Source organism: Ostrea edulis, chromosome 6 (assembly GCF_947568905.1).
Source record: "Ostrea edulis chromosome 6, xbOstEdul1.1, whole genome shotgun sequence".
NCBI classification, from domain to species: Eukaryota; Metazoa; Mollusca; class Bivalvia; order Ostreida; family Ostreidae; genus Ostrea; species Ostrea edulis.
The window spans coordinates 44,384,143-44,404,746 of NC_079169.1; the positions used below are offsets into that span (position 1 = coordinate 44,384,143).

The 20,604-nt window shown below is 38.3% G+C and overlaps 1 long non-coding RNA gene across 1 annotated transcript; it reads right to left on the minus strand.

Annotated features, from left to right (window-relative positions):
• Positions 1-3,364: 3,364 nt before the first annotated feature.
• LOC130046798 (uncharacterized) lies at positions 3,365-6,874 on the minus strand. Its single transcript, XR_008795808.1, has 3 exons — positions 6,669-6,874; positions 5,524-5,614; positions 3,365-4,878 (listed from the first exon to the last, which is right to left on the minus strand). It is a non-coding gene; the product is annotated as an uncharacterized LOC130046798 (long non-coding RNA).
• Positions 6,875-20,604: the final 13,730 nt, after the last annotated feature.

Genomic DNA, 20,604 nt, shown 5'->3' on the forward strand with positions numbered 1-20,604 from the left:
AATGCACGGGCAATGGAAGTTGATGTAAATAGATACATGTAGTATGTGCATGTATATATATTTATACATGCACATACTATATATTTACATTAACTTACAGTGCCCGTGTGTGAATGAGTATTTCATAGTGTTCTTGTCTGCTTGTTGCAATAATATAGTCCCGTCCAATTTTATATGGAGATTTTTGTGCAAGGTTATATGTATACAATTAAAATTGCATGGGGAAAAGTTTAGTAATGCAGAGCTCTAATATCCTTTATTATCTCTCATGTTTTTTAGACATTTATTCACAAACACATAGGCCGACACATAAGAGTTTATAATTACTATATATATTTAAAAATTAATGTCATGCCTTGGCTTTTAAGTATATTTTAAGAATCATGACAAACAACACTTTTTAAGATACAATTTTCTGTTTTATTGTTATATTCATGGAATAAAAATCCCATCCTGTGCTTTATTTGGGATATCTATTCCCATTCATGCTCAAATAGGATATTTACTGCCATTTCATGTTCATTATGGGACATTTCCTCCTATGGGACATTGTATCCCATAATAAGTTTAAATATGGGAGTTAAAATCCTATGGGAGAAATTATATTTTTTCTCCCACAGGATTTTTGGTGGGAGTGAAAATCCCCCAAGTGGGATTAAAAATCCCTCCAAAATCCCATGGGATTTTTTGATTTCAGGTGAAATATCTTAAAAACTACAATAGTTACAAGTGTAAATGTTGGTGCATGTCTTGTGAACATAAAATCCCATCTTTTTTTGTAAAGGGTTTATTTGTATCCTTAATAAAAGGGTTGGCGAAACTCCGGACTTTTGTCGTGTCCAGAGTTAAATGTCGCACTGTTCAAGGTAGACAAAGCTAGTAAGACACCGGCCCAAGCAGGAGTCTTCGTACAAAAATGTGCAATGACTAGATACCGGCCCAAGCAGGGATCTATAAATACCGGTACAAACAGAATAAAATGCAGAAAGACACCGGCCCAAGCAGGAGTCTTCATACGTCATATCAGCTGTAGAAATGTGCAAAGCATAGATACCGGCCCAAGCAGGGATCTATGAGTACAAGGCACGTGCAAGCATTGAAAAAGAACTCACTACAATTGGAATCAAAAAACAAAAGTACTGAACTTGCTTGAACTCTAGCCCCAGAATTTTTGTCCGCATCATGCTGACATTAAGCAGGTATAAGGGATCCTGATAGGGATACATGCATTCAAGAACATAAGCTATGCAAAACTAATTGACACACTGTCCTTGGAGCGTGGCAGGCAAGGACCAATTGGATTAAACGCGATACTGACGGAAGCATGAAGCGAAAGATACCGGCCCAAGCAGGTATCTTTGCATAAAGTAGGAAAGAATGTCTGCAGGATTTAATAACGGTAGGCTATTGAAAGCGGTACTCGTTAAGGTCTAAGGCCGTATGTACTTTCTAAATGCGTTGGATTTCCAACGACCCATGTCCCTAATCTTGGCATCCGACCAACCTTTTTCTGCATCTGCTGTTGCAGCTCCTATTCGAAAACTATGACCTTTATATTTGGAACTATCCAACTGGCAATGAGCCAGGCAATTATGCAAAATCTTATCAAAGTAAGTTCTAGTCAGGGGTTGTCCGCTTGTTAAACAGAACAACGGGCCAGGGGATTTTGGCCTGCGTTGTAAATAAAGTACTAGACTATTGATCGCAGATTCACTAGTTCCCGTATTAGAGTCTGAGAAAGGTATCATCTTTGCCCCTTCTTTGATACTATGTTTGAATTTACGGAAGCTGACCGTGACTTCCTTAACTACACCTTGTACTACTGACAAGGAAACATCGCTCAACTGCACAATGTGATCTTGTGGAATATGCTTGACTGAAACTAACTCGCCAATTCTGGCAAATGTTGAGAATGCGAACAGAAACAATGCCTTGAATAAGCATTGCTCATAAGATGAGATTGACAAAGTAGGCAATGCTATAAGCATTTTGTTCAGAATAGGAACAGTAATAGGTAAACGTGTGTCGATTGTTTGTGACAGTCTGCAAGTACCAGTGACAAGCTTATCAACCAAGAAGGATCGGGTATTGTCAGGCAAAGATAACATTTTATGTACATAACCCAATGCTGACAGGTAAGTTGAAATTGTGCTTGGTGCAAATTGCTTTTTATAAAGGTAACCAATAAATAACGAGACGGTTGACGCCGATAGGGGCAGATTACAGGTTTGACCTAAAACCTCTTGTGAAAAGGAATTAAAAATGTTCCAAGCGTGTTTGTAAGTGCTTGATGTAGATGGAGCAGCCTGTGTTAGTATTTTAACGACTCCCAAAAGTTCTGTGGTTGAAGGTACTGTGGTATTTGGCAGGGTTTCTTTTGAGCAAGAGGTGCCAGATTCAAAAAGTGACCGATCTGCAAACGAGAAAGGAGATCAGCTAAAACATTCCTTTTGCCAGGAATGTGTTTCGCCTTAAAAAGAATGTTCAGTTTCAGGCATTGCAAAACCATAAAGCGAACCATTTTCATTACTTCGTTATCTTTGGAGGTTTGTTTGTTTATGACTGATACCAAAGATTCGTTGTCGGTGAAAAACAAAATTGAATGGTTCTGCCACAAATGACCCCACATAGAAATTGACAAAATAATGGGATAAAATTCAAGGGTCATGATATTTAATTTCTGCCATTCTTTGGGAAAAACCCCATTAAACCATCTGTTTTTATAAATTCCTGCGTATCCTAAAGATTGTGCTGCATCTGTGTGCAGCTCTAAAGTATGGCTTGACAGGAACATTTCGTTCAAAAATATCGACTTGCCGTTAAACTGATTTAGAAATTCTTTCCACATCTTCATATCTTCCTTAGCCTCATGAGTTATAAAGATGTGCGTTTGGGAGCTAGCAACATGCATAGTTAAATTGATTAATCTGCGCAAAAATGCTCTACCTGGCTGAACCACTGAACAAGCGAAATTTAGAAATCCTATCAAAGACTGCATGTCCTTGAGGGTGCACCTGTCTAACTGAATGAATTTAGTCAGTAACACTCGACATTTGTTCGGTAAACGCGATTCATGCTTTGGCACATCTAATGTAATCCCAACAAAGTCCATGACTTGCGCTGGTAGTTCAGTTTTCTCATTTGACAGAGGAACCCCCAACTTTTCACATAAATGAATGAAAGCCTTGAGCGTGGATACCGCACGGTCCCTGGAATTTTCCAAAATCAAAAAGTCATCTAATATATGTACCATAGCCGAAATCCCTAACTTATTCAAAGCTATCCATTCAAGGGTTGTGCTAAATTCCTCGAAAATTTTACAGCTAGTGCGACATCTAAAGGGGAGACATTTATCATAGTAAAAATTTCCGTCCCATTTAAAACCAAGCAAACCAAAATCCCGAGGGTTAACAGGCACTATCCTAAATGCAGATCTAATATCCGTTTTACACATATATGTACTTTCCCCTAATGTTTTGATTCGTTGAATTGCTTGCTCAATACCTGCATATTGAACTGCTGCAGATTCATCCGATATCCCTGCATTAACAGAATTTAGATTTTTATCTGGATATGACAAATGATGTATTAAACGCCAGGTTCCCGGTGCTTTTTTAGGTACCAGCCCCAAAGGAGAAACGCGAAAAATATCTAACGGTTTAATTTTAAAAGGCCCCTCTTACCCTTTTGAAATCTAATTCTTTTTTAATTTTTTCTTCAACTACGGCTGGGTGGTCTAAAGCTGATTTTAAGTTTGCACAAGAAAATGATTCCCTGTGTCCTTGAAATTCTAAAGGAAAACCATATGTAAAGCCTTGAATGAGGTAGGATTTCTTACCATCGTCATAACCCTCAAGATAACGCGCCAGTGTTTTGGTACAAATAGGTGTAACTATCTTATTTTGTATAGTTTTTATTGGTGGTTTGCTCCCTTTCGTAGGACATTGACTGGGATTTTTTATTTCCCCATGAATCACCTTTTTTTCAAACCCCCCTTTTGATTGGTTCCCGGGTTTGGTGCATTGTGAATTTGGGTGGTTGCCTTTGCAAGTGTAGCATGAATGGAGGTAACCACACGTTCCATCGCATGCCCGCCCCCCGTTAAATCTGAAGCATGTTTTACGGGAGGCTTGTTTTGGAAAGGGCTTAGTGATGGTAGATGAATTTTGTTTGTGCTTATTCAGTGCCCTGGTGTGTAGCACCTGATCGACCGTGCCCCATGACAATGTGTCGTCATTTTGCCTTGCTTGACGGAAATTGGTATCGTAGAAATACCAATCCCCCCCCCCCATCCCTATGGACCTGTCGTATCAGATCCATATAAATAGCCAAATCCTCTGCCAATGTCGGGTGTGGGTTGGCTTTTCTTAAGACCGAAGCAAAAATACAAAAAGCATCTGTCCAGGTTTCAATGGACACAAATTTCCGTTTCTTACTAGAGGTTAACCCTACTTGTTGGTTTTTTACAGCTAAGTGTAAATTGAGTTCTGCTGGTTGGTGATTAACCAAAATGTCGGACATGTCTATGAATTCTCTACTGAGAATTTTCTCCTGTAATTTGGAGTTAATCTTTGTATACAACGGCCTGCCCAATGGTTTGTATTCTTGCCTCAAGTTGTCGAAAGTAGATGCAATATTTTGTGCAGGAATATGAATAATAGGGGTGTCACTGCCTTGATTCCTACTTTCGCTAGAAGTTGATTCCCCCGCTGCACCACTCTGGACTGTAGTTGTGGGTGATACGATTCCCGCTGCCCTTAAGTTATCCAGAACCTGTGCTGTGACAGCATCTGTTATGGACCTAACTGTCTCTGAATTATCAGGCGCTGTCAACACTGGGTCAACTCGTCGCCTTTTAGGAGGTCGCTTTGCTGACATCTAACAAAGAAACAAAGTCAAATACATGACTCAAAAATTGGGATTTATAAACAATGCAGCATAGAAAAGGACAAGCTAATAATCTATACCAGCGTAAAGGGGTAAACATAGCCTGGCCAAATACACAGCCAGCTAAAGCAGTTGACATAGCCATGTCAAATACATGACTGGCACCAAAATAAATATAGCATAGCCAAATACATGACCAGCGAGAGCAGTTAACATAGCCAAGCCAAATACATGACTGGCACAAGGAAGAAATATAGCATAGCCAAATACCTGACCAGCGAAAGCCGTTAACATAGCCAAGCCAAATACACGGCTGGCATAAGGAAGAAAATAGCATAGCCAAATACATGACCAGCGAAAGCACTCAACATAGCCAAGCCAAATACATGACTGGCACAAGCATATGTATAACATAACCAGATATATGGCTTGGTGTTTGCACCAAAAATAAACAGTGTCAATTACATGATAACAGGTCTCGAACAAGGGCTCAAAGATAATCACTTAATTAGAGAGTCACAGGTGCTACTTCAGTACTTTTATAGCGCCTTCATGGCCTATACCCCATTACCTGCCAACATATGACAGGCGTAGTTGATAGATAAAAACACAGTCAAAACACCTATTTGGCATTACCTTGGTTGCATTAGGCAAGTTCCATACAAATGCCAAAATTGGACTGGTGCCAGGAAAAAAGTGGGATTCCTCTAATGACTTGGTATCAACCCTGTAAAGCAACTTTATATATGAATATAAAAAGATGAGGTGACCTATATACAGGATGTAAATGTTACCAGAAATCATAATGTAGGTAAAACGCATACAGACTATGCCGAGATAGGATGTTTCGTCATATACGTTACTACCTAGTAACAAATAACAGATACTAAATTAACAACACGATGGCGTGCAAGATTGCCAAACGCAGACTGCGGTACAGTTTCTTGTTACCGATTGTCGATAAGTGTACTCGATCCTCACATAGGATGTTAAGCGGACTATTCATCAAACGTAGGTGACGCCAGAACAACAAGTGTTCATGGCTAGATGTCTGCAGTAACGTTGGTAGCATCTGATTGACCAGCTGTCTCTTTTCTTCGTAATTTTGTGGTGATATAGCTCTTGGTCTAGTTCTCACAAATAGCTCGCACACGATCCCGACTCTAACACTTGAGCAGGCCTGGAGACTCTCCATTAGCTCAACGATGTCACAAGCTATAGATTCTGGTCTCTTGAGCGGCTCGCATAAGTCATTACCACCGATTTGTAAAATCAGTATTGCGGGTTGGAACGACGCGATCTTTCTCCTGAGGCCCTGATTTGCCCTCAATGAATCTGTTCGTCCTCCGCTGACACCGAAACACTGAATCACACACTGCCTTAAATTGAAGTTTATCGGTAAATACCTTCCGATAGCATTGTCCAAACGTGAAATGAAGCTGTGGCCGACAATTAACACGCGAATGCGATCACTCATGCTGGGCGGATGTTTACCTTCACTTCGCGCATGCGCAATGTATGTGGTCATGAGAAGAAAACAAAGTCAGCCTAAAGGTCCTCATATTTTCCTTATTTCACAGTGAGCAACTAGTTGAGAGAACCCTAAGCAGTAAATGTCCCCAAATGGGTAACGCTCACAAATGCACCTGTATAGCGTCTCTTAATGCACCGTTAATCTACGTATCAAAATCGCTGATGGTAGTGATACTGATAGGTCTGCACCGATCACGGAACGTAAGACAGAAACCAGCGAAATGCAGTTAGAACGGCCAAAATATTACCTTCATGCGCTAATCCGGGTCCTCGTGTAATCCATCAATCAATTAAAGCAAAGAGAAAACGGTGAAAATAATCCAAATTGAAGACAAAGCTGAGAGTAAGACGATGACTGTCGTAGGACGCTAAGTGTGAAGTAGACTGCCGCTGATTACGAAGGCCTCGACCAATCAGCGGCCAGGAAACCTTGCTAATCGGGAGGTTACATAATGGGATTAAATCTGGAAGTGCCCACAGGATCTAAGTTAATTGGGGTGACCAAGGGGAAACAAAAGATCATTAAAAATGTCATCCACATAACAGTTACAAAATCATAAAACCAAATTCAGTCGTCCCACATAAAAACAGTTATGTGCATAACTTACATATATTTAATTTTTTTTTAAACCAATGGACAAAACACTCCCCGTCTGATGTTTCTAGTAGGAGAACCATTTCCGTAACTGAAAGTACGAATGTCGACGACTGACAACCGTTTTTCATGACACGAATTTCTGCTTTACGAATTTTCCCGCCATCACTGGGAACAATGTTCACAATGACGCCCATTGGCCAATGGTTTCGATGAACATCTTTATCGCGAAGTAACACTATCACATTCTTAAATGTTTCTTTCACTGCGTGTCCACTTGCGACGAATCTGTAAGGTATGAAGATACTCTTTTCTCCAGCGTGTCCAGAATAAATCTGCCATATGCTGTACGCGTTTCTACTGAGCTTGATACATGTTCATTTTGTCAACAGAGAGGTCAACGATCACAGGAGTTTTCTGGGTAAGTATCATAGAAGGGCTCAGTGGGTACGGTTCATCTGCATCTTCCGATAATGAGATTAATGGTTTTGCATTTGCAATTGCTGATGCTTCGGCCATAAAAGTCGTCGTACTTCATGAGTAAGAGATCCAGCCGGTGTCTCCATCATGACTGCATCAATCACCCTCCTAACAACGCCAATAAGGCGTTCCCACGTGCCACCAATGTGTGATGAGTGGGGTGGATTAAATTTCCAAGTAGTTCCGAATTCATACAGGAATTTTCTAACTATTCCATCTCCAAAGTTAACTCCAGCGGAATCAATGTTTAATTCTTTAATAGCACCAACGAAATTGGTTCCTCGATCTGAACGAATTTGTGTTACTATTCCTCGAATGGCCTCAAAACACTTAAAGGCATTTATAAATGACGATGAGCTTAACGCTTCCACAACTTCAATATGAATTCCTCTTGTCGTAAGGTAGGTAAAAAAGATTGCCCATCTTTTCGAATTTGCAGATCCTCCACGCGTCCGACGAGTAACTACTTCCCATGGACCAAAAGTATCGAGACTGATGTAGGTGAAAGGTGGGCTAGGCTCCAAACGATCAACAGGAAGATCCGACATCTTTTGACACAAAAGCTGTCCACGTAATTTTCTGCATTTAACACACTTGTGAAGTATGGATGAGACTAATCTCCTAGCACCAATTATCCAGAATCCAGCACTGTGAATTGCTCCTGCTGTTAAGTGGCGACCTTGATCTTTACAAAGTTCATAGTGGTAATGAACAATCAAATAGGCAATGTGATGATTTCTTGGGATTACCACTGGGTTTTTCTCATTGATTGTTAAAGAACTTTAGTTGAGGTGTCCACCGACTCTCAGTATTCCATCTTTATCCAACAATAGTGGAAAAGGTAGAATATTGCTGTCTCTGTGTAGAGGTTTTTCTTTCAAAATGCACTGAATTTCTTCCAAATACACGTCATGCTGCACAATTCTGATGATCAGTTTCTCTGCTTCACTGAAATTCGCCAGTTTTTAGCTCTTCTGAGCCAAAGGCTCAAAGAGCTAATGCTATGGCCATTTGTGCGGTGTGCGTAAACTTTTTAGAAAAAGGGCTATAACTCAAGAACCCCTTGGCCAATTTTTTTCAAATTTGTTACAGGGTATCATTGGCCCAAGGGCTTTCATACATACTAAATAAAGGGATGTGACCCTTTAACAAGGGGAGATAATCAGGAAAATACAAAAAAAAGTAGTGGTTGCTAAAAAATCTTCTTCTCAAGAACCACAGGGCAGATTATCACCAAACTTACACATAAGGATGAGGATATGTTGTAGATTAAAAATTGTTCAAGGCATTACCCTGGGGCAAAGGGCATGGTCTCAAGGTCACTTCAAAGTTGACCTAAATTTAAATTTTTTTTAAATTCCTTAAATCTTAGATATTTTAGTCATTATAAGGACTAGGATCATCAAATTTTGACAGTTGATGCATCTTAGGACCTTGTGTCAAGTTGTTTCAAAAGTAGGTCACGGTGACCTACTTTTTGAATTTTGCAGGTATTTATTTTAAAATTAATTTTGATGCATATCTTGGACACTTTGAAGCCCATGATCATCAAAACTTGTCAGTTGGTGGATCATGGGACCTTGAAATGCGTCAACTGAAAAATAGGTCACCGTGACCTACTTTCTGAATTTTATGGCTTATCATTTATAGATATATTTTAAGTTCTTATTTCAAATACCGAGAGGTTTAGAATCATCAAATCTTGTAAGTTGATGCATCTTGAGGCCTTGAAACATATTTATAAAAAAGTAGGTCACAGTGACCTACTTTTTGAATTTTGCAGCTATTCAAATTTCACATTTTCAATTTTAGATGCATATTTTGGGCACTGTAAAACCTAGGATCATCAAACTTTGTCAATTGATGCGTCTTCAGTCTTCGGTTTGTGTCGACCAAAAAGTAGGTCACCGTGACCTACTTTTGGTATTTGACAGCTAAATTACTATATTTCAGACACTATTTGACCTACAATCATCAAACTTTGTCAGTTGATGCATCTTGAGTCTTCGGAGTGTATCGACCAAAAAGTAGGTCACTGTGACCTACTTTTGGCATTTGACAGTTATATTTATATATTTCAGTCACTAATTGACCTACAATCATCAAACTTTGACAGTTGATGCATCTTGAGTCAATGGAGTGTGTCGACCAAAAAGTAGGTCACCTTGACCTACTTTTGGAATTTGACGGCTATATTTATATATTTCAAATACTATTTGACCTACAGTCATCAAACTTTGTCAGTTGATGGGTCTTGCATGTTCGAAGGGTTTCGACCAAAAAGTAGGTCAACTTGACCTACTTTTGGAATTGGACACCTATATTTATATATTTCAGATACTATTTGACCTACAGTCATCAAACTTTGTCAGTTGATGCGTCTTGCATGTTCAAAGGGTGTTGACCAAAAAGTAGGTCACCTTGACCTACTTTTGGAATTGGACGGCTATATTTATATATTTCAGATACTATTTGACCTACAGTCATCAAACTTTGTCAGTTGATGGGTCTTGCATGTTCGGAGTTCGCTGACCAGAAAGTAGGTCACCATGACCTACGATTGGAATTTGACAGCTATATTTCAATATTCAGATACTAATTGGCTTAAAATCATCAAACTTTGTCAGTTGATATTTCTTGGGTTCTCAAAATGTGTAAACCAAAAAGTAGGTCACATTGACCTACTTTTGTTGAATTCTTAGGATTTAACTAAAGATTTAGAATACTAAGAGGCTAAGAATAGAAATGGTGAGGTTGTACAATTTATCAGAAGAGCGATTCTAGGCCCTTGGGCCTCTTGTTTTAATCTACACACACATGCCATCCAGAACATTTTCCAAGTTCATGGTCTCCTTGTTGAAAGGAATGCGCAATATGTTTCAGTCTGGCAATAATTTCAAGTTTCCTCCACTGAGAAAAACGAGAGAATCCTTCTTATTTAAGCCACAATCCTGAGATGTTTATCTTTAAACAAGTGATTTCTTGTCGAATGTCCTTGTGCGAATCTGGGTCAACCATCTCATATGGATTTATGAGTGTTGAGTCTGTATCAAATGTGCAGGCGTTGGTCCCAACAGCCAGGTACTGTTCTGTAAAGCTTTAGCAGGTATATGTCTTGTTGCTTGATCAGCTGGATTTCTGTCTGTTGGTATGTATGACCATTGGTTTGGTTTGGTCACTTTGCGGATCAGCATCACTGTGTTTGCCACATATTGATAAAATCATGTATATCCCAAAACTACTTTACTATCAGAATAAAATTTGAAATGTTCGATAGGTAATTCCAATTGTTCTGATACACACTTAGCAATTTCCACCGCTAACACAGCACAACAGAGCTCTAAACGAGGTATCGAGTGTCCTTTCAAGGGTGCGAGTTTTGATTTCCCGAGAATAAATTCAAAGTTTCCAAGTGATTCTATATAAGTCACTGCTGATATTGCTGATTCTGAAGTATCACAATAAATGTGAATTCTTTTGTTTGTTGTCTCACTCAATGACTGTTCTAAATAAAGTTTTGGAATGTGTAGATTTTGGAGATGTTGTAAAAAATGATGTTCTGGTAAGGGTCATCACAGTCGACCGTTTCTTGAAGTAGATTCCTCATGAGTGCCTTTCCTTGGATGATGACTGGAGCAAGAAATCCTAGGGGATCAAATATACTATTTATGATCGATAACACTCCTCTTCTTGTGAATGGTTTGATGTCATTTGAAATCTCAAAGAAAAACTAATCTGAGTGCAAGTCCCAATTTAGTCCCAAACTGCGTCGTTTTGGTAGATCGTCTTTTGATAAATCCCGTTCTTTTATTTCACTTGACAAAACACTCGGTGGAAACACATTCATAACTTCCTGATTGTTTGAAGCTATATTTTGTGTAGATGTACAGTCGGTTGTGATGTTAAACCATCGTCCACATAAAAATCACTTTCTACGTACTGTATCACATCTGTCCCAAACACATTTTCTACTTCCTTGACCGTCTTCCGTAATCCATAGGTTGTAATAGCTGGCGAAGGACTGTTTCCAAACACGTGAACTGCAATACGATATTCAATCAGTCTCTTTTCTGGATTGTCTTCATGCCACAAAATGCGTAAGAAATTTCGATCAGATTCACAGACTTTAAAACAATACAACATCTGTTCTATATATCCTATTACGCCGACTTTCTCTCTGTGGAACCGTAGTAAAACACCAAGAAGACTGTTTGTCAAGTCTTGTCCAGTGAGTAGTACGTCATTGAGTGAATTTCCTTCGAATTTTGCAGAAGAATCAAACACAACTCGAATTTTGTTTGGCTTCCGTTGGTTGTAAACTCCAAATAAGGGTACATGTAAGTACCAACTCTCTTCTCTATTTTGTAGAGGCGGTGTTATTTCTACATGTTGATTCTTAGATAATGCATCCATGAATTCCATAAAATGCCTTTTCTTGATTGGATCTTTCTGCAGAGTGTAATATAATTGTCTTGCTCTCTTCATTGCTTGATCATAATTGTTTACTAGTCTTTGACGATCCTTACGAAAAGGAAGCGGTGGTTGCCAATGTCCATCAGGATGGTTAGTAAACTTTGAATTCATTATGTCTAAAAACTCAGGATGGTTAGTAAACTTTGAATTCATTATGTCTAAAAGCTCAGGATGGTTAGTAAACTTTGATCATGATCATCCATAGAAAGCCCCAACTTCTCATCACTTTTTGTCTTCTGAAAAACATTTTCACCAATTTCAGTCTTTGTACACATGTTTGTCGAGATTTCACTGATATTTTTTTCCTTGACCTGCAAGTTATTGTTGCATGGTAGCATTAGTGTTGGACGGCCATCAGGTAAAACACAAGTTTTCATGATGTTAATGACATCCGGTTTATGGGTTTTACCCAAACAAGTTTCACCGATGATAGTCCAACCATGTGAAAGTTGTTGATCTTTGAACTTTTCCAGAAAAAGATGCAAGTAATTTGTTGTAGTTTCGTGAGTGTCCATAAGATCAAAGAGTTCTGGTTTAGCGAGCGTTCTGTTTGAGTGGTCATCGATCACTGCATACATTCTCACATATTTCTGTGGACAATCTTTTGGGTACACATGTACCAGAATCGTTTTAGCACAAGATTTTCCTCCGAAATTTCCCCCACAGATTTGTGTATACTTAAAATTCTCATCTGAGTAGATATTTTCAGAGTCTAAACCTTGTTTGTCACAGAAATTCTCCCCGCCATAGCTTCTCAAAGGGAATGATGTGTTCACTTGTTTAGTCCTTTTACATGTAAGCATGGATTATTTAATTATTAATCAAAAGTAAACATGTCCAATTTCAATCAAATTTTATAAAATTGAATATTCAATTTTGTTTCAGTTTTACTTGCCTTTGCTTTAAATAAACAATATATTAGTTACTAAGAAAAGGAATTGCACTGCTCAAGGCATAAGGTGTGAACTCCTTGGTACAAAATAGCTGTAAATCATAAATGAAAATAGATTAGTTCTGTAAGTGTAAATAATCTATTGAACATTCAAAAGAATTGTCATGAAGCTCTGAACGTTCAGATACAGCACATATTTTTTTTTAATTCAGTTAGTGTTAACAGTAACAATAAAATCCATTAGTTGATAGGTCAATAAAAAAGAAACAATTTTATACTTACTCCCCCTAGGCACTCGATCCCACCTGTTGTGTGTGCAGGGGTCCGTGTTTGCCCTACTCTTAATTCTGTATTCTCTATATGAATTGCGAGATTGATTACTGTTCGTTATCTTCACTTTTTGTTTGTTTTAATAATATTGCTTTTAAAAAAATTAACAACTATGCTTAAGTTTGCTTACTACTGTAGTACATCCTGCAGGGGTGCGATTTTTCCTCTTTTCAGGGGAAATCCTCTGATTGGCACAATTTTCGGAAAAAAATGAAATACTTTGAATTTGATCTAAAGTGACACAAAATGCTATTTTTCCTGGTAGTGTGAAGTGATTCCCTCCCTTTTTGACCAGTTTTCCTCTGATTTCTGAGGAATTCAGTCACAGCTCTGATCCTGAAAGAATTCATTAAATCAGCAAAACGACTTAATCATGAAAGATTTGATGACATGTAACAAGTACCTTTATTAATAAGGCAAACAAATATGCAATTTTCAGATGAAAATCATGATTTGCAAGACTTTATTTCAATAAAGAAACAAACATGTGTAAGTCTTGGTGTAGTAAACCAACTTAATTCTATAAATTTGAAACTTAACAGAACTGAAAATGCAAACACAACAAAAAATGGAGAAAATATTTTACTTCATCACATATAACTGTTGCTGACAGGATTTCAGTTCAGCCCCTACCACATGTTGGTTGTCAAAGTCTGCGGGTTTCAGTTCAGCCTCTACCACATGTTGGTTGTCAAAGTCTGCGGGTTTCAGTTCAGCCTCTACCACATGTTGGTTGTCAAAGTCTGCGGGTTTCAGTTCAGCCTCTACAACATGTTGGTTGTCAAAGTCTGCGGATTTCAGTTCAGCCTCTACCACATGTTGGTTGTCAAAGTCTGCGGATTTCAGTTCAGCCTCTACCACATGTTGGTTGTCAAAGTCTGCGGGTTTCAGTTCAGCCTCTACCACATGTTGGTTGTCAAAGTCTGTGGGTCGCTGTGTATGGTAAACATCGTAGCCTTTCCATAAAATGTTGCCAGTATGTTGGATTTGTGCGACAAAATTATATTAAAAACATAATGGTAACCAAAAGTTTCCATCTGCATCAAGAATTAGATAAAGAAACTTTTCTCATACTTATTATTTATAAAGGTTTTTTAAAATATCAAAAGTGATTACATGCCCATAATCATTCCATTTTGGACTTAGTGGGTTTTCTGGCAAATTCCTAGGGTGTAAGTAGCCAAATGCATTCAAGACAGGAACTGATGAAATGCATGCTCTATTTCTCCAACTAGACTGTAGACAAATGGAATGCAGAAACTCCACTGGATCTGCTGCCTGATTATTTCTCCTTAGACGAACAGCAAGGGCAGTTCTATCAGCAATGACATCATACAAGCTTTGACACTTCCTGAAGCATTAAGTCTTGTAAATCATTTTGTTGGTATTTCTGAGTATGAACTGCTGTTTTGCAAGAAATTCCTTTAAATTTGTTGAAATTGTAGGATAGGCCAAAGCGGTATAGCGTTTTTGCTGACGAAACGGCCGACTCAGAAATCTAAAGGGAAAACACCGGTTTCCAATAATAGATTGGCGTGTTATTTTCAAATGTAAGGCCAACGTTTTTAATTTTTCGTTAACCAAGATATATAACTGCCGCAGTATAGCATTACTGATATTTATACGAGTCATTCTTTAATCAATAAACCATGTTCCTATGTGGAATGATGAACAGTACAATATTTTCATAGGTGCATTCATACCGCACAACAACACTTTTACATATGACATTACTTAGCTCACTGTCTTTTTCTGACATGGCCGCAGCACCTTTAATAGATTTCATCAGTTCATTTGCCTTTCGTTGATATTTTCGAGTGCTTAGCTTTGGCTAAATATCATGACAGTTGCTACATGAGTTTTTATATTTACTTTTGAGAAGTCAAACTGTATAACAGTTCTTTTCCTCCCTTGACCTATTTTTACTTATTACATGCTGTGCATTTGTGCCCCTTTTCATTTAGTTTTGTTTAGCTTTTCGTCAGCCACATTACGGTTTGAAAATTCTGTGTACATAGGAACAGGTTAGTGTAAACAAACGGAACTACAGTGATCTCGGAATAAATTCCTTTTCTTTAAGTCGTAACTTGCAAATATTGGAAGTTATGATGAAAATGACTAATATTTGTTATAATATATGTATCACATTTATAACACACACACACACTCCTCAAGAAAACGACCCCCAAAAAACTGACAAGCCAAAAAAAAAAATAGATTGGGAAAATATCGAACTTGAACTCGGAATGCGTTCTTTAAGTGTAATATTTTCGAGCACCTAAACCACTAGGCCACCCAGCCATGTAAGTTTAAAGGTTTAACGTTTGACAGGCTGCTAAATCTCAAGGTAAATTTTGAGAACGATTTTTGTCATATTTTAGCCATTTTCAACAAGAGGGCCACCTTAAACCAAATTTCTCAAATGTCAAGTAAAACAATTTCAGTGTTTTATTTCTGGTTTAGGATGGCCTTGTGCTTGGTACAATTCCGTTTGATTACTTGGAGCAAACCTTTGCTATAAGGCTTTACACAGCGACGAGAAATCGTGTTGTTCACACGTAGATTTCCTAGCACTCCTTGTGCATTTCCTCTTAATGATACAGCTAGGTACATCCCCTTTTCATTTGGTGACCACCCATTTAGTTCTGAGCAAACCTCAAAATGTAAATCAAAATTAACCCATGATGTGTTACTATCAAATGTTGATGGTTTAATAAACTAATGTTTGCGGTCAACAAATTCGTTATTTCTACTTGGTGTGAATGCGGTATATTGATAGCGAGTTTGGTCGCCCCCGTGTCCCTGTTTGATTGAATGATTAATGTTTTCCGCCAAACTCAAAAAATTTTCAGTTATCTGGTGGCGCCCATTGTTTTATTGGTGGAAGAGAGAACCCAGATACGATATACCTGGGAAGAGACCACCGACCTTCCGAAAGTAAACTGGGAAACTTTCTCACTTACTGGCGCGAGCGGGAATCGATCTCGCGCTGACCAGAGGTGAGAGGCCGTGTGATTTTGAACGCGATGCTCTAACCTCTCGGCCACGGAAGCCCCTGTCCCTCTTTGAATAACATTACAACCTTGGTTTCCTCGTAAATAGCCCCCAGTATGGTTTGTCAAATGACTAGCCGTTCCAAATGGCTTGCCATCGGAATCTGACTTGTCAACTTACATGTATGGTCTGTGAAAACGTTCGATGCCTATTAGGCGTAGTGTCAGGCGTAGACTGTCGAGTGGAGTGTCGTAGCACATTCGGAGTTGAATGCCTTCCATAATATATCCCCATTGCTAACTTTTCAAATTCTTGCTCCAGGCTTGAAATTTCACCTATCAAAGCGTCCATGTCGCTACTCGGTAATGTCACAAACTTTAAACACAAAAAGCAGCCACTGCTGTCACCTAAAGTATATAACGGCTATATCCCCTCGTCAAACAAATAAAGAGTTCTACTGTTTTGGGGTTTTCAACAATCAAAATTATTCTCAATCATTGATTAGACATATTTTTATTCAACATGTTTCCCTATAATTATGTGGTGTAATCAAAGAGAATAATCAAACAATATGTACAAAATAGAAGACCAACCACTAATACAAGCAACAGAGACAGGTCGGCTCTATCCGGGCCACTATCGCCGTCACAACACCTGTCCCCTGACAAAGTCAGTACTATGGTCTTGGTCGACCATCAGGAATGTTAAATGCTAAAGCAATTCAGGAGAATAAGCAGTCGAGGTCTATTCGGGCTGCTGAATTACTCTCCGGTCCGCCTTCAGTATAAAAGATGAACGACCAAGGTCAGTTACCTTTTTCTCAATGAACAAGTGACTTGAGTGCTCAAATGCCGCTTAATATACATTAAGAAGATTCTATGTTAGTTTACAAAAGGGACGATGGGTCATTACATGAGGTCATCTAAACGTTTGATTAAAAGGGGGAAATCATCGCTCTATCGTAGATTTTCCTAGACAATGATAAAATGCAAGTATTTTTTTTAACATTTTTAGAGAATGCGAGAATGATACTTTTTTTCTCAGTCTTGGTTAATACGGCAAGTACTTCGCGGCAAAATCATTTGGAACACCGGGCAGCTCAGCCGATATTGATACCATGTTTGTCGGAGCATCAGCGGAGTTATCTCCCCTTGCACTGAGGGCGGGATTCCGCTATATCCGTTCTTTACATACTGATTTTTATTACCGGTTACTCCGTTTACTTGATTAAGATAAAAAGCTTCCAACGGGTGTGGCTGGCCAACAGGGATGCTTACTTCTCCTAGGCACCTGATTCCACCCTTGATATGTCCAGATGTCCGTGTTTGACCTTCTTCTAATTTTGTATCCTTTTTAAGATTTGTTATTTTCACTTCTTTAAACAATATATCACCTTTTATCTGGATTTATTATAAATAAAGTTTGTTTTCTTTAAAGTAGCTGTGTTATTTTTGCATCTAAGAAAAGAAAGACCTTCCTCTCCCTAGAAATATCGGTTGAATAAGATTGATTGATGGATTGATTGATTGAATGTTGTTTAACGTCCCTCTCGAGAATATTTTACTCATACGGAGACGTCACCACTGCCGGTGAAGGGCAATCTCTATCCAGAGTTGTCGTTCCTTGCTCTCACTTCCACCTCTGTTAACGTCTCAAAATAAACAATGTTATTCCACGTGTAAATCCACTTTTTTTTTTACGGCTAATAAAACTAAGAACTATTTTATAAAATATCGGGAAAATGTAGGACAAGCAACTATTTGTATATTTTTTTCTATTACTATATATTCTTCATGTACCTATGTATAGGCCTGGTGCAATAGAACTACCCAATATCTACGTTTCAACCCAAACAATGCTTCTTGTGTCACAAAAAGACTTGACATCTGCTCAATATTTATTTATTTACGTATATTTTTGTAACTGAAGTCAAAACCATACTTTATTTGAACATACGTGCCATTTTACAAAAATCTTGTAAAACCCTTGAGACGCTGTAAAATTTAGGCCTATGCTCGGCGCTTATGGTCTTTGAGCAGGGAGGGATCTTTATCGTGCCACACCTACTGTGACACGGGACCTCGGTTTTTGCGGTCTCATCCGAAGGACCGTCCCATTTAGTCGCCTCGTACGACAAACCGGTTGTGGGAATGTTTGAGTTATCGATCTTTGCTCTTGAAAAATTTTTGTTGTTTAGCTTTTCAGTAATGATACGCAAGATAATTTATCTATAGATTTGTCACCCAATTTCTAAACAATATCAAATTATAATACTATTGTGTAGATTTTTAATGTTGTACCGGGTACGGATCAAGCCTATTTTCAAAGGTGTGCGACCCATGATGGAATCTTTTCTGTCAAAAAATGGTCTCTGGATTTTAAAAATGCTCAATGAAATGGGAATACAACCCCGTAATCTCCCTCCAGATCTGCCACTGTTAAATGACATACAAGCAGAGAGTCGATTTGACATCAAATACTAGTTGTCTATCTGTTATAGTGACGTTTTTGAAATTGGAGGAAGTCCGAAATCCATATTGTGTTGTACGTGATTATCTGCGATACATTGCAGGGCAGTGTAACATACAGGGAGGTCTGTTTGCACTTACGGAAACGCACAGACGCTGCGCATGTATGCAATTGTGATGCTGTCTGACGCAATTTCCTAAGTACATGTATCATGAGGTCGCTGCTGCGCCAGTCTTGAAGGATGACCATGTACATACTGGTGAACTGCGTCAAAATTTGATCAAAGCTGGGATAACTCCACTATCCTTGATTAACCTTGAAACCAGTCATTTCATACAGAATATTTTGAGGAGAAAAAGCAAACATGCAATAGATAACTTTCATATACACGTATATGTCCTTGTTCATTGGGACTCCCTCCCCCCTAAAATAAATAAATAAAAGACACAACAGGAATTTTTCATTGTTGAGTACCTGTAAAATACATTAAAAAAGATGAGAAGAACCATAACATGATTCAGTCTCTCTCTCTCTCTCTCTCTCTCTCTCTCTCTCTCTCTCTCTCTCTCTCATATTTTAATGATCCCGGATAATTGGTTTTTAAGATCTTTAGATAAGAATACATTAAGATTACTTTAATATCTGAAGGACGATAATTTTAATGCAATAAATGAGGTTTGCTAACAATTTCTTAAAAACACCACATACAAACAAACAGACATACAAATAATCTTAAAGATCATTAATGATTAGCATGTACAAGTTAGTTTGCAAATCATTGCTGAGATATCTAAATAGGTAGTGGGAATGTGGTATTTTAATCATAATTCGTGTGTTTGAGTACTCGTGAAACTTGAATTCAGTTTTTTTAAGGATAGTAATGCTACTTATTACTACCAGTAGTAAGATTTTAGTTCATATTGACTTTAAATATCAAATGTAGGTCAAATATCTGGAGAGAGAGAGAGAGAAGTGTGAAAAATTCCCTATACTATTTCAATCATCTGCAAGGATGTCATTTCAATGGAAAGTCTAAGACGTAGCTGTAAGTAAAAATTTAACGTGTATTCGAAATCTGACCTTTAATTTTGACAAATAACTTTTTAGGTTGAAGGTTAAAGAATAAGATCAGTTTCCGTTCACGTGTAAAGGAAGCCTCAGGTATGCATCCTTCCAAGAACAAAATTGGTTCCAATTCGTTTTAAAATTTATATACAGTACAAATGTGCTTCAAAGGACAATACAATAAATGAGTAGTGAATAAGCATCAGAAGTTAATCAGATACAAGAGTCTATATCGTAGATTTTTTTAATGAAAAATGTTGTTTCTGCCAGAATTACAATGTCATTTGTAGAGACAGAGCTTCAAAATGAAGATCCTTTGAGGATGACTTGAAAGTTTCTAGCGCTGAATACAGGTATCTGTTCCTTCTAGATTCTGTTGCGGTTACCTAGTAGTTATGGCACTCGCTTCGCAACCGGAAGCCCCGGTTTCGATCCTCGATCCCGACGCCGCATCCAACCTAAGACGTTTAAATGGGTAAGTTCTTGTTCCTTCGTCGAGCGCCCGGCATTAGAAATGTTTCGGATACGAACTTAAAATCTGAGGTCCCGTTCTCGATACTGCCACCGTCCCTGGGCGTCATACATGGGTCAAACTTCGTAACACTTCACCTACATGAGTGAAAAATTCTTGTTTGGGACTTAAAACAACAAATGACCAGGCACGTAGCATTGTTTTTCGGGAGGAGCCGGGAAATGGACTTCACTTTTGTCTAAAAATCCTGGGAAATGGACTTCACTTTTGTCTAAAACTCCCTGACAAGGAAATAAAGATTAAGTAAATATACCCTTGAGTGGTTGTGCATTGTCCTTTCTTGATTTAAAAATAGTTTGTCAATAATAAAGGGCAGCCAAATGCAATCTGTATCATTTTCACTTGTACAAGTAA